Consider the following 14,130-nt stretch of genomic DNA (forward strand, 5'->3'; position numbering starts at 1 on the left):
GAAGATTTTCCTCTATGCCACCACACAGATTAGAGTCAATTTTCAGAGGCATTTTAATGAAAAAAAACTAATTAACAAAAATGGAATCCCTTTTTGTACTGCTGGCTACCTAGCAAGAGAACTGGAGTTAGTTTTCAACATTATTCTCCCATTTTGACAGTGTTTCCCAGAGTTTTTCTATTTCCTTTTTTTTTTTTTAATGGAAAAAAAAAATCAATTTTGAGAAAAACTCTCCCAAACCATATGATTTAAAGCTCTTTTCTCTATATTTTTATTCCTCTGCACCTGCCTTCCTACTTGTACATTTTTTTCCTGTTTTGCTACAGAAGTATAGAGAAAACAAAAATCCATAACTGCAAAAAATTAAGAATTTCAGGATCTTTTTTCTTGAAAAATTCCTGACATCCAAATAAGGGAAACAGTAGGAAGATTGGAATGAAAATTTCTGATGACTAATAAGTCACTTGTTTTCAGAGACTTTTGTATGAGGTACCAGGGTTTCTAGTCTAGAAACCTAGCCTAGTTCTAGTTTTCCATCTAAGATCAGAGGTGATAATGTGAGTACCTGACAGGCGTATTTCTGTCTTTTGTTTTATTCTCGACTCTTTTGTAATGCTTTTGTCGGAATCTGGATTTCACCAAAGTTAACTAAACAAACCACTGAAGGGGAAGACTACCCACACACATGGCTACAACATAGCACTTGCTGGCTCAAACAATGGTTGTTTTCAGAAAGAGCTGTTCCATCAGCATGGCAAAAACTTAAGCTTGGAATTCAGGTAACCTCAGTCTGGACTAAAATAACTGTAGAAATTATTAGACACTAAAGGTATAACCTTAGGTTTTGAAAATCTTTCATCTGATCCCAAGCAAAAAGCCCTATGTTAAATCTCTTTGCCTGGATTATAACCAATTTCTATTGCTATGGTGTAGCAGCTTTTGAAAATCATTTCAGGGAATCTTTTGTTGTCATAAAACAATACCTTTTTTTATTCAGTCCCTGCCATCAATACTTTGTGTTTTCATAATATGTTCTATCAATAAAACATTTTCTATCATTCAATCAGTGTAAACTGTTCAGGCTCATCTACTGTACATTGCTTGATGAAAAATTTGTGACAGCTCTAAAGCCAACTGATCAGGAAGATGGCTTTTTAATCATATGCATGAGTGAAAGTATTTTACTAAAAAGGAGACATAAAAAATAAGTAGATCATTATTACTGAAGCACAGATTGCTTTGTATTTTTATCTTCTAAAATGCAGCTGAGAATATCATTATTAAGAAGAGAATGTCATTTTTCAAAAGAACTTGTGGCAGTAACAGCTAGTGAGGCATTTTTTTATTAGCTTCAAGAGGGAATGCCTGTTACATAATACTACAGCAATTGTTTCAGGGCACAAAATTCAGAGCTAGATGATGAACAGAAAACATTCAAGAGGGCACAGACTCAGAAATTTTGTTTAGAAACATCTACAGAATTAGCATTATAGATTTCCTGTGTTCTTTTTAGTGAATAATAGTGAGTGGTCTTGCTCAGATAAAGTATACATTTAGTATATGATGAAAATATTTCTATCTTGCTCTGATAGATACGGAAGCTGTTTCTCAGTATAAAAAAGAGATTTCAGGCTGTAATAATAACATATTAGATATGGGGGGAAAGTCCAAAAGGAAAAACAAAGAAGTTTTCTTCTCAGGGCAGGATGTATAAAACAGTATCCACTCCAGAACTGAGGGGGAAAAGTTAAACTTCATTCACAACAGTGAATGCATGTTTCAAGCTAAGCTAATTGAATTTTATCTACTTGTCTGCCAGTAGCCATGACACTTTTATTTCTTTTTGTTTCATCTTCTCCCCAGTAGGCTTCACTTATTGGCACAGATGGATTCCGATATTAAAGGCAATTTCCAGTTGGTTTTAGGGCAGCTATTATTTAATTGGCTCCTTTAACTGTCTCTGTCACCAAAAGCTTCTGCAAACTCTTGTATTTAAAAAAGTCTGTGGGGCAAATTCCCTGCTGATATATTTCTATGGAGCTATACTAGTAACAAATTTCACCTAAGAATTTCCACTCTTTCTGCAGTATCTTCGATTTCTTTTTCTCTGATAGCTTATGTTGCTTTATGAGAATAACCAGCATCAATGCCCTGGCCAAACCCCAATAAGAACCACGCAAGCCACAGCATCCATCAACTCTCCCCTAAGTTGCTGAGGAGAGTTACTTGAACCAGGCTTGTGGCCTGGGGTCACAAAGCAAAGACTTTAGAAGGAGACAGGCTCCCTAACCTGACTGAAGAAGGACAAGTTGCTTTGCATCTCCTTATGCCATTGCTGAGCACAGTAAGAGGCGGGCACTGGGAGGGACCTTGCAGCTGCCTTCAGTTTAACAGCCACAACAATTGTGTTAAGAGATTCCTGCTCAGCAGGTCTGTTGGTGTGTGAAAAGGGATAAAATCACAGAAAAATGGTGACCTGGGACACTGGATGTCAGCGGTCCCTCAGGAATCTCCATACCATGTTCCACAGCATGGGGCAAACATGGTCTTAATCGTAGTTCACAGGCTGGACTGCTCTGAGGACATTTCTCCTTATACTGGGACATGTTGTACTTATGTTGGTATGAATAGGTTTGGTGTCAACTCTGTTATTGTAAAAAACATTATTTCAGTAGCTGTTGGCAATGAAAGAAGAGACAGTTTGTAATCCTACCTGCTTTCCTACTCAGAAAGGTTCTGTAGATAATTTTTTAAAATTTAATGAATAGCACACGGACTTACTGAAATTGCCCCCTTCCCAACTAGTGGATCAAAATCTGCTTTAGTTTTGTGAGGGTCAAGAGGACATGTAAAGGGTTCAGGGTAGGTTTAGACATAGCCTGTATAATGATTACAAAATTTCTTTGTGTACTGTAGTTATTAAAGACTTGTTGATTGACAGATGAGCAGTATGTGTGTTTGTGCTTCAGCATACATAGGTGAGCAGTCCCCTGAAATATTGTTCATTCAACTGGAAAGCTGCAGGAATAATTGGGCTTGACTCAAAAGCAAGTAGAAACTAGAACAGGAGAGATAATTTTGGGATATCATATTAACAAAAGCAAAAGGAGGTCATTTTTCTGAATATTTTTTTCACACGCTTACAGCAACCTAAATCTGACAAGCCATCAGAAGTGCCAGGGACAAAGATATTTGCATTTCTAAACACACCAAGTACTTAGAAGCTAAATTCTTTTTCTGTAAGATCATGAGACCTTTGTGAACAAAGCCAATGCCAAAAGCTGCCTGTAGGAAACATCTCTGTTAAGAGCTCCACACTGAACCTTTTTGCATCAGAGCTTTATTTATATCATGTACCCTTGCATGCATGTTGCCTGCTAGCTCAGGAGTGTATAATCAATCCTACATAAGATGTATTCCCAGGTCACTAAGCAAGACTCAGTTAAGGATACACTTCTGGTATGTTTACGTATATGGTCCTGTAATAATATTTGTTTTTATGCTGACATGTATGTCATCCCAGTAAATGGTTCAATCACACTCTAGATGTAAGGCTGTAAGCAAAATAATCCTATGGACAAATGTATGGATTTAAACTTTAAAACAAGAAACTTTTATATGATACAGTGGCAACATTCACAGATATAGCCAGGTGGACTCACTCATTTACAGCTGCCTCTCTGAACAGACTTGACTATTGCCGTGCTCAGACTTGTTCCCTGTGTTGAACTCTAGTGATTCAGAAACTCTCAAATTAAGCCATTTTCTACCCTATACATTTTATGAGGGCAGAAAGTTCAAGCAATATGAGAGGGAGAATAGGAATGAGCATCTGCAACAAAATATATGCTAACCACAATGCTGCTGGAAAAATCTCAGTGGGATGGATGGGGTAGGAGTCTCCAGGTGTTGGGCAGCTAACTGAGTTTCAAGAGGGTATCTATGCTTCCTTTGTATTTGCAGGAAAGATAAATTTGGGGTAGAATTTGTACTTTCTTTCTCCGTCACTCAAGTTCTCAACAGAAGAAATTTGAAAAATATTTTTCATGGCTTTCCTCTAAGCACAGCCTGCAGGATAGTCTGACAGGGGAAAGCCATTCACATTCACAGGTGGAAACTCTTCCTCTATACAGAGAATAATCTAAGTATCATTTTGCCCAGAGTAAACTGTAAGCCAGGAACTTAAGACTTACAGCATTCATTGAAAGAAAGGGAAGACCTGAGCTTCAGCGATGAATTCTCTAACGCTCAGTCTGAAGCAGGAAGGAAATCACAGTTTCAGTGGCCCAGCAAGTAATTATATTTGGTGAGCAACAGTTTTGATTAAACCGAGTTAGAGGCCTCCAGGCACACACAGCCACAGAGCTCATGGCATGGCTGGCCAGGCAACAACTCGCAGTGAGGACTGGAAGGGAAATCTTCCACAGCCCCGAAGAGCAGACGGGAGAAGGGACATATTAGCCTATTCCCATATGCTTCTGTGTGAGTGATAGCTGAGGCCACAGTTTTGGCCAAATCAAATTTGCTACAAAGCCAGAATGAGGACTGGCCACTTTGTGAGTCCCAGCAAACCACCCCTGCATCTCAGGCCAGGTTGTAGCAGAGAATAAAAAGAAGCACAGTTGCTTGGGGAACTTTCATGTGAAAGTCTTGCAAGGAGGATAAGCAAAAAATCTCACAATATATTAAGTCCTGCATATATTAGCTGAGATCACACAAGGGCACGTCTGCTGAGGGGCCTCAGCCTCACGCTGCTTTCAGGTCTTACAGGCAGAGGAGATGGAACCTGACATCTGCAAATGCTTATGGCAGAGCCCTCACATGCAAAGTTTGTTTCTCCAAACAGTCTGTGCACACACAGGATTTCACCAGTATCTAATGGCATGTCCAAGAGGCTCTTTATGAAGGATTTGTTCCACTACTGCTTTAATAAATACTCCCTCACAGGGAGTATTAACCTCTAATACCAATTCCATCCCTGTATTTTCCTCTTCCCCCCTCCAGAACAGGCTTAGCTGTGTACATTAAAAGAAACTTTATTAAATAACAAAAAAAAATTCATTCTTTATAGTCCATCAATCGACTGAGGTAAGGAAGTAAGGAAATTAAATGCTCTTTGGTTTTGAAATTGCTGGAAATTATGCAGACAGATCATTTTCCAATCTTAAATATAAATAATTCAGTTGCTATAGGATCAAAATGCGTGTTATGCTGCCCTCAGTTTTCCATGCATTGATTCATCCTTATTCCCTTTAGCACATTTTCCCTTTGATTTGATAATGCTCATAAAAGCAGTTGGCATCCAGATTGCTCATTATCACTCTTATTGTTCTAAGCCTTCTGTTCTCCTCCCCCTCTTATAACCACTTACACTTTGAGAAGTAAAACCTTACCTTGTGTGTACCTCTGTGTAAGCAGTCAGGAGAAAGTCAGATCTCTTGCATTCATACTGTAGCATACAAAAGCAAATATTGCAAAGTGGCTTAATCTTTCTTGTTCTAAACCAAAATTAATGAAAATATATTAACATACAAACCAAATTCAGTCACTAGTGGTACTGATACTCAACTTCCTCTGATAGAGCAGGTGCATTCTCAGAAAAATCAGACTTCTCAGAGTGTGGATCTTGTTTATTCGCTGTATTTGAGGATCAATGGAGTGAAACACTGACAAACTCAGGTATTACAAGCCAAGGACATTTATTCCCCATTGCACCTTTCCTGAAGCATTATTTTGCAGAAGTCTAAGAAGCTGCCCCTTGTTAAGAGGCGTGTGGATCAGGCCTCAGCAAAGGTCATCAGTTATTTGCTAGCAGAGAGGAAAGTATTTCTCATGTCATTCTATAATTCTGGTTTTTAGAGGCTGCACTTTTACAGTCCACATGGAGAGACACACTCAGATGCCTGAAATGTCTTTTTTAATAACATTAGAGCCTCTTTGTGTTGAAATATTTCAAGCAGTTACTATAATCACCTTACTCTATCCTTATGTGCGTGAATACATGCTTTTAAATCTCTTTCTATCCTTTTTTTCCTCAGCAAAGAATTGTTTTCTACTTGTATTATGTGTAACAATGAGATCCCAGTTATATGGAAGCCTCTTGTTTCTATCACATTAAATATAAATAGCAATGAAAGTAGACTCTTTTCTATGTTTAGTTCACACAGCTCTAAACATAAAGCAATCCACTTCAACCAACATTTTTGGTTATCATAACGTAGATTTTAATGGTTTTCAAAGTGTACATTTTTTTACTACTTTCAGAAGTGGCAAACATTTTTTGCTAGTTTCAAAACATCCTTGTTACACAGAAAGTTTCTAATTCACAGTTGTGGAGAGCCTTGCAGCCTTCTGTAATTCACCTTCATGCAGAACTGTGCAGCCTTCTCTAGTTCATCGTCTCTTACAGTCTGCTTAAAATTCCTCTGGAAGAAAAAAGAGTGAGACAAAATTTTTATCAGAACAAAGTACGTTTGAGGTTACAGCTCTATTTTTAGCTCCCGCACCTGGTTTTGTTTGATTAACAAAATTGGTTTGAAAATTGCCAGATCTGCTTGGAAGAAAAAGTTCTCAGGTTTCCTTGATTATACACATCAGTTAGCTTTGCCACTGAATTGTCTTACTCGTTTTATCAACTGGTTAAATAGATGTTCTGCAGTCATCTGAAAGAAAATTCTATTACAGAGAAATGTAGGGTGCATTGCCACAGTAGAGGTACCGAGATGGAAATTCTTAATGTTCCAATGATTTGGGGGAATTGTAACATTGAAATTCAGATCTTGGAGGTAGGTACAGAAGTGCTGCAAGAAGGGCTGAAAAAAATGAGGATATTGCAGAGGAGAAGAGAAAAAGAGGGATTCACAACTCCATCTGCAACCTGGTACAACAGCAGCAGGCACTATCACAAGGACTTCTGTCTAACAAGCAGCCTTTGAAGTCTGACACACTGTAGAGAAGTTCCTGCTTTAGAGCCATGTAAAGAATAACCTTTCTCAGCTCAAAAGTTACAGAGCCAGTCCAATATATGAGAGTCCATAACTGAATGGCTTGTCAAAATCAGTGCTATTCTTTCATTGAACAGGCTTTGGTTTGGAGTGTTAATTTTATTGGTTTGGTTTGGGTTTTTTTCCCTGAAATAGATATATATTAAAAAAGAAAGTCTTTCTGTGTACTTTAAGATTAAACACTAGTTATTTATGGTTTGCACAGAGAAAACCATAAAATCAAAGACAAAAACTTCAAAAGATTATTTAGGGCACATTCCTGTTCTGGTGCAGAAGCCCTCGCAGCTGCTGCCCAGTCTCTTCTGGAAAGCTCTCAATGACACATTATCCTGACTCGGGCTCTTGTCTCCCTATCAGTTACAAAGTTTTTGCTAACATCCAGGCAGAATCTTCTTTCTTCAAAATTAAACCAATTTGTCTTTGTTCCTCCCAGCAGGCATGCAAAGCAATGATCTCTGTTCTGTTCAAACAACAAGGACTGGTAAACATTTCATATAAACATAGGCTCATCTAAGAAATCTCTCTGATTCATTGTTTCTCTTTTCAGTGGGAAGCTGGCCCGATGATTTGGATACCTTGCAAGAGTTGCAATCTAGTCTAATATGTAAATAAGATTTCAAAGTTAGAAAAATACAACACCAAAACAAACAAACAGAAAAACCAGGACCCAGTGTGGGTATCACACATCAGGGACCTGCCCTTCTGCATCCCGCTATTTCACAACCTGCTATTTCACCCCAGAATATGCCCCATTCTGCACATTTGTTGTGCAAAGCCTGTATGATGCAACCTTGCATCTCTCTGCAGTATCCCCTGTATCTCTTTAACCCTGTTCATCAGGTCATCTCAGGGTGAAGGTAAATGCCACCATGTGAAAGAAAAAGAGCAGAAGTGAGTGAGTTGGGATACAGTGGTTTGTTCAAGCCACCTCACAGGGAGGACTGAACAAATGTTTGGAGGCATCTGGTAGGTGTTCTTATTCCTTTTGTTGAGCCTTTGGAATATGTGCACTGAGGCAGATGATCTGTGAGTAAAAGTGATTCACACTGAAATGGAATTTGATTACAAAATTCCAACAACCACACAGAGATGCTTGCATTGCCTTGTAATTCTCACAATCTAACCTTCACCTTCAAATTATTACATGCTTCTTTAGTGGCTAGGTTCTGGAATTATCAAATCACTCCATGTGTTCAGCCTTATACATCAGAGCATGAAGGGCCTGATGTACATAGAACGGAGGACTCTCTGGATTTTCATGCAAATCGTTCCACTAACATAAGTCTGCTCTTTCTTCCAAGACTACAGATCCCACGCAGTGTGTGAATGGCTGCTTCTGCATCCAGCTCTATAGCTGGTGGAAGACAGGCAGAGCACATCTATGCCAAGGGAGAGCACACGCATCCTGTTTAAGATGCTCCAGGATGTTCAATAGCTCAAGATGAAGCAGTAACTAATTCTTTCCATTTTTTTTTTATTTTTTTTTTAATTCAAGCACCGTATACATAGCAAAAATCCTTTATTTCTTGATGAGGACCCATTCATTTATTTGCAAAGCTGCTAAAAACCTGGAGATATACCAGATCTGTATTGGGCGTCTGTGGCAAGGTGTTGGCAGTGGGGATGTGCTGCACTGGCCTCTGTGAGAAGAGGCAGAGGCTGCCACATGCTGAACACAGCCAGCTCCAGCCAGATCTGATGGATCCACTGCAGGACACTCCTGAGCTCATCAGCCAAGTTGCTGGTGCCTCTGGGAAAAGGGCAAGAAAGGGAAAGATGCCGCACAGTGGAGAGAGAAAGGAGTGAGGAAAGAAATGTGAGAAACAGTTCTGCAAGCACCCAGGTCAATGGAGAAGGAGGGAGAGGAGGTGCTCCAGAAGCTGGAGCAGAGACTCCCCTGCAGCCCATGGAGGACCCCACAACAAGGATAGGGAAGGAATAAGCCCTGAAGGAAGCTGGTGTCTATGGAAAACCTGCACTTGGAGAAAGGGAAAACTGTGAGTAGGAGGGAGTGATAGAGAGAAATTGTTATGGACTGATCATAAATCTTCATTCCTTGTTTGCCCATACTTCTCTGAGTGGAGGTATTAGAGGACTCAGGAATGAAGGAGTGAACCTGACTCTGGGAGGAAGAAGGGATGGGGAGAAAGTTGGTTTTATTTTGTCTTGTTTCTCACTATCCAAATCTATTTAAATAATTTTTTTTTCTCAAATAAAGTCTCTTTTTTCCCATGGTGGTAATTGGTGAGTGATCTCTCTGCTCTCCCTCTCTTCAGGATGGGGAATGAGAGAGTGGCTGGGTGGATGTCTGGTAGATGTCCAAGGCAAACCCACCACCAAATCATTGGGCTAAGTGCTTATAAAAGACTTTGTTTAAAGTATTTTGTAAGCTGAAATGAACTACAGGAGTCACTATGCCTTTTTGATTCTCAAGACTTTTTTCCAGCATTTGTGCATCTTATTGCATTTTAGTTTGTTGTTTTTTTTTAACTTACCATCACTTTTACAACCAGCTTCTGAATTTCAAGGCGTTTTGTCTCTGAAGAACACACACTCCTCTTCTGAGCTCTGGTAGATTTTTTCCCCTTTGATCATATTACAGGTAGGGTTGGAAGCACCATTTTTTGAGGTTTCCCAACACCTTGGACTACAAATTCCTGGTTTCAGCTGCTTATGAGCTTGCTAACCTTCAGCTTTTGGAATACATGTTTTCTCTAGCACTTTTATGCTGAAATATTTTTTAGAAAATACAAAGCAATGTATTTTAATAATTTCTGAAAGTTAATTAATGCAATATTTTTTTTCCATCACAAAAAAATGGAACTATTCTGGAGCAAGAGTCCTGAAAATGCTTTACTAATGAACAAAACAGGCTTTGTCACAACCCCAAGCCACTCTTCCTTGTTGATGCACTCATTCTGCGACCTCATATCCAACTTCTAAGTGAAGTAATATTTTCTTAGGATTGAATGGAAAGCAAGAGCTCTCTGTTCATTTCTTGTCACTTCATCAGAACCATTATCTTTTTAAATGATAACTGTATCTCCATTCCCTGCATTTATTTTAAAACACTTATTTCCTTTTCCCTATCTTTTATCTGACCTGCCGATTATACATGTGTCAGGGCTGGAACACCATCTGTGTGTTTTTGGAATGTTTATCCCATTAGCACTGTGCTTTAAATTGATAATTTTTTCAGACTGTCATAAAAATATAATCTGGAAAACTGATCAAGACCTGTGGAGTCTGTATAGCAGAAGAGAGTAATACGAAAGGAAGTGCACTGGAGTTTATATGAGTTACATCAGGAAATTCATGCAGGTGACATGAAGTGGCAGCTAGCACTAGCACAGGTTTATCTCTCTTCTTCCCCTGTAATACTGTGGGATCTGATACAGTAGGGATATCTTTCAATCTCTCGTTGTGTTGTTAAACTGATTAAGATCATGATTAAATAGTACCTAATTGTGGAAGAACTGTGACTCTTCAATGCATAATAGAGCTTCAAATTTTAGAGGTTGAATCTTGATGTACTTGAATACACAAATTTTGAAAGAGGATAACTAAGTGTTAGAATAAGCTATTAAGGGATGTTATAACTCCTCTAATCAAGTTAGAGTGCCTTTTTAAAAGAAAGATTACAGCTTAGTGTTACAGTCTTGATAAAGAAATGATTGGTGAAGGTCTTTGGTCTGCGTCGTGCAGTCAGACTCGATTATCATAAAGGCCTCTACTGTCCATAGTAATCTACCTGTTTAAGATTTCACCATAGCTAAGGGTAGAAGTGGGTGGCATAAGCAAGTAACTCCTTCTTTAGAGCCTTTGTGTCAGAGATTTTTCCCTGCTTCTCCCTTACCTCCCATGGGAGTAGTGGGAATGGTGTTCTTCACATTATAGATTTAAGAGGAAACAAAGCAATCATAAAAACTCCCTTTCATAAATGTCTTGGAACATTTCATAAAAGAAGTTAAAAATATAAAAAATCGAAACTGTTTAAATTAGTTAGCACTGCTGAGTGCACAGAAATTAAACAGTCTGTCCTCAGGGAGGCTTCAGTATGTTCCTCGATCACAGTTCAGCTACAGCTTTCTATAATTTATCTGAGGAGCAATCATTTAAGTCATCTAAGGTGAAGAAGGGAACTTAAAGAACACACTCACTACATTCCTCAGCCTTAAGGAAAAATCATTATGAACCATCTTGAACTAAAAACCTTATCTAAATGCTTTACTGAGGGAGATTCCCGTTTATTGCAATGTTCAAAACATATAATAAATTGGGGGTTTTTACATCTTTTTTTTCCTAAAAGATGGCCTTTTCAGTGGACTTAATTATTTTTTTAAGCCATTAGTAATCTGATAAAAGAAATTCTGTTTCCAGTACTAATTACACTAAACCATTTAAATAACAATGAAACCAAGGTAATGGCACATACACATAAAGAAGATGGAGACAAAAAGAAATATAATGAAAGAGTTTTCTTTTGATCTTCTGTGGAGATTTGTAATGGTTGACCCCATGACCATCTGTAAAATTTAGGTTCTGGTTTATCTGTCCTCTTAACTTGATAGGAAAATTCTCAGAGTTCACTTTCTGTTACACATCTCAATACACTGGAAGGGGGAAAAGGAAAAGTTTGACAAATATATCTGGCTTTGGGGTAAACTTTTCCAGTATTGATGAAGCTTTCCAAAGAAGTGAAAGGGTTGAAGTTTCTGAGTAGAAGGACATGACCATATCGAACTGTGTATGTAAAAGACTATCTGTGCACATTGCTTAGATAAAAGGCTAGAAATTGAATCAATTGCTTTTGGAAACAGAGATATAAATGTTTTCTATCATGTCTTTCTTGTGACCTTTTATGTCAAACATACAACTGCAGGAGGCTGCTAAGATCTAGTTTTACTTAAGCCTTCACAGTCATTCCTCGAGATGACAGCTTGAAGGAAAAAAGATAAACAAGCAGTGGCTTCTGTATGATAAAATGGCACTAAACACATTCTATTAGAGACTGAGGAAGCATGTATGAAGAGGAGAAATCCAAACTTGCACTGCTGCTCAGGGTTCCAGGGTGAAAAGAGAGAAAGGGACAGTGCATAAAGACCATCTTTTCTCTGCGAGAAAAGATTTCATCAAGCATTACCAGGAGCTGCTGCTAGACATGAGCAGCAGGGGTGAAAGAGAGCAGTGGTTTGATCACAAAGTACCTGTGGAATATTCTTTCGTATGTCTTCTCATCTCCCTTTTACCTCCCCTATAATGGTCTCATCTACTAGGAAAGATCTGCTTTCTGGTTTAGGTATTACCTTGATTATGTAAAGGGGCAATTTTCTTTCTACAGACTTCTCTTACTGCTACACAGCCAAGGTTTAGACCCCTAATAATAGCCCATTAAACCATAATCTCATCCACACTACTGCAACTCTGAGAAAGTCATTCTGACATCCAAGGCTTGGAAAACTAGTTGAATTATCTTAAGCATATTTGAGATTGAAACTGGGAAACTTTACAGAGCAGGGCTGAGAACCTGGCAGGCTCCTTCATAAAAGAGCCTGAAATCAGATAGCAGATTATAGGCTTTGGTGAATCATAAGGGAAAAGAAATGTGACTGGTCAGCAAGAGGTTGTGTCTAATCTACCCAGGATGATTAATAAGGTTCCCACAGTGTTTAAAAGCACAAGGTAAAAGTCTGTGTGATGCATTAAACATTTCGGAAAGACCAAAATCTTAGGAAAGTCAGAGTGTAATTCAAAATTAAAGTTCCCTTCCTATCATCTTTTAGGGTTCCATTACAATCTCATTCTTTTCATCCCATGGCTATAGCAATGTATAACAGTGAGATGATTTGCTTCAGATACCATTGAAATCTTCAAATAATTCAAAATACTTGGTGTTTTGGGGAGAGTCAGGAAGATATCAAGCAATTTACAGCTCTAGTAACAATGTTACCTTTAAAACCTAAATAAGATGATACAGTTGGATCATGGGACTTCAGGAGACAGAAAATACTAAGGGCACCTTAGTTTAAATAGTGCTTCACTGTATGGTCAATCATAAAAAGGCCCTGAAAGCACCCCTAGGAAGAATAATGCTGCTCATGTTTATGTCCTAATGGAATCAAGTGAAGCTTTCAATCCTCACTGGAGAATTCTGGCATTGCTTTCACAGAATTTAGGGACGTCATTTTGTAATTATTTCCACCAACTTGTTGACATTACTTAACCAAATTCTAAGAGATTGCACTTCTGTATCGATTGTGACTTTCTTTTTGTGGGGTCAGTTTCACTTTAGTGGTACAAAAACATCATGATGGAAGTGGTTAATTGAATCTTTAAGTTGCATGAAGCATTCAGAGAAAGCTTTTAGTCCTTAGGTAACCAAATTTAATTAAAGTTTTCTGGTATAAGAACATGCTTTTGTGATTCCTGCTATTCATTTTGTATTAGACTCACTGTGTGGAAGATGGGAGTTTAAAAGTTTGCTTTATTTTACTTACAGGCTTTGTAATTTGGAGGGAGGAAGTGAAGGGAAGGAAGGTAGACAGCCAAGTTAAAAAAGAGCCTAACATCAACTCTTCCACCATCTCATTGCACTGAACAATCAGAATGAGGATATTTGTGCAAGACTTGGGGCCTGATCCTTTTTCCTGTTATGATTGGTGAAAATTTGAATTAAGTCTGTTGAAGGTAGAAATGGAGAAATTTCTTGTCACACTGAACTGAATGACTGGTGTTACAAAGGGATCTTCCACTGTTCAGAGGGAAACAGAACCTGAGAAGCAATAAAACATCAGGTGACCCACAAATTCACAAACTGGAAGGGGCAGAGCTTTTAAACTGTTTCAGCTGCTCTAGATAAGCAGTTTTCCTTGTAATTTAGTAAATTAGAAGGTTGTAGTTTTCCCTTTCCAGACCTTCTGCATTGAAATCTTTCCATTATTACATATCTCTGGCTTTATTCCAACCTATTGTACCCTTCTTTTTATTTCAGACCTCTTCAGGAATGGGTTACCTGCATCAGCTTCACAACCAAACCTTTCAACATGTTTCTTGTTGCCTTTCTAAATTTGAGGTTTTAGTATCTGTATTGAATTTCCATTCAATAGTCTCCTGTTGGGAAAGGTAT

This window comes from Chiroxiphia lanceolata, chromosome 4 (assembly GCF_009829145.1).
Source record: "Chiroxiphia lanceolata isolate bChiLan1 chromosome 4, bChiLan1.pri, whole genome shotgun sequence".
NCBI classification, from domain to species: domain Eukaryota; kingdom Metazoa; phylum Chordata; class Aves; order Passeriformes; family Pipridae; genus Chiroxiphia; species Chiroxiphia lanceolata.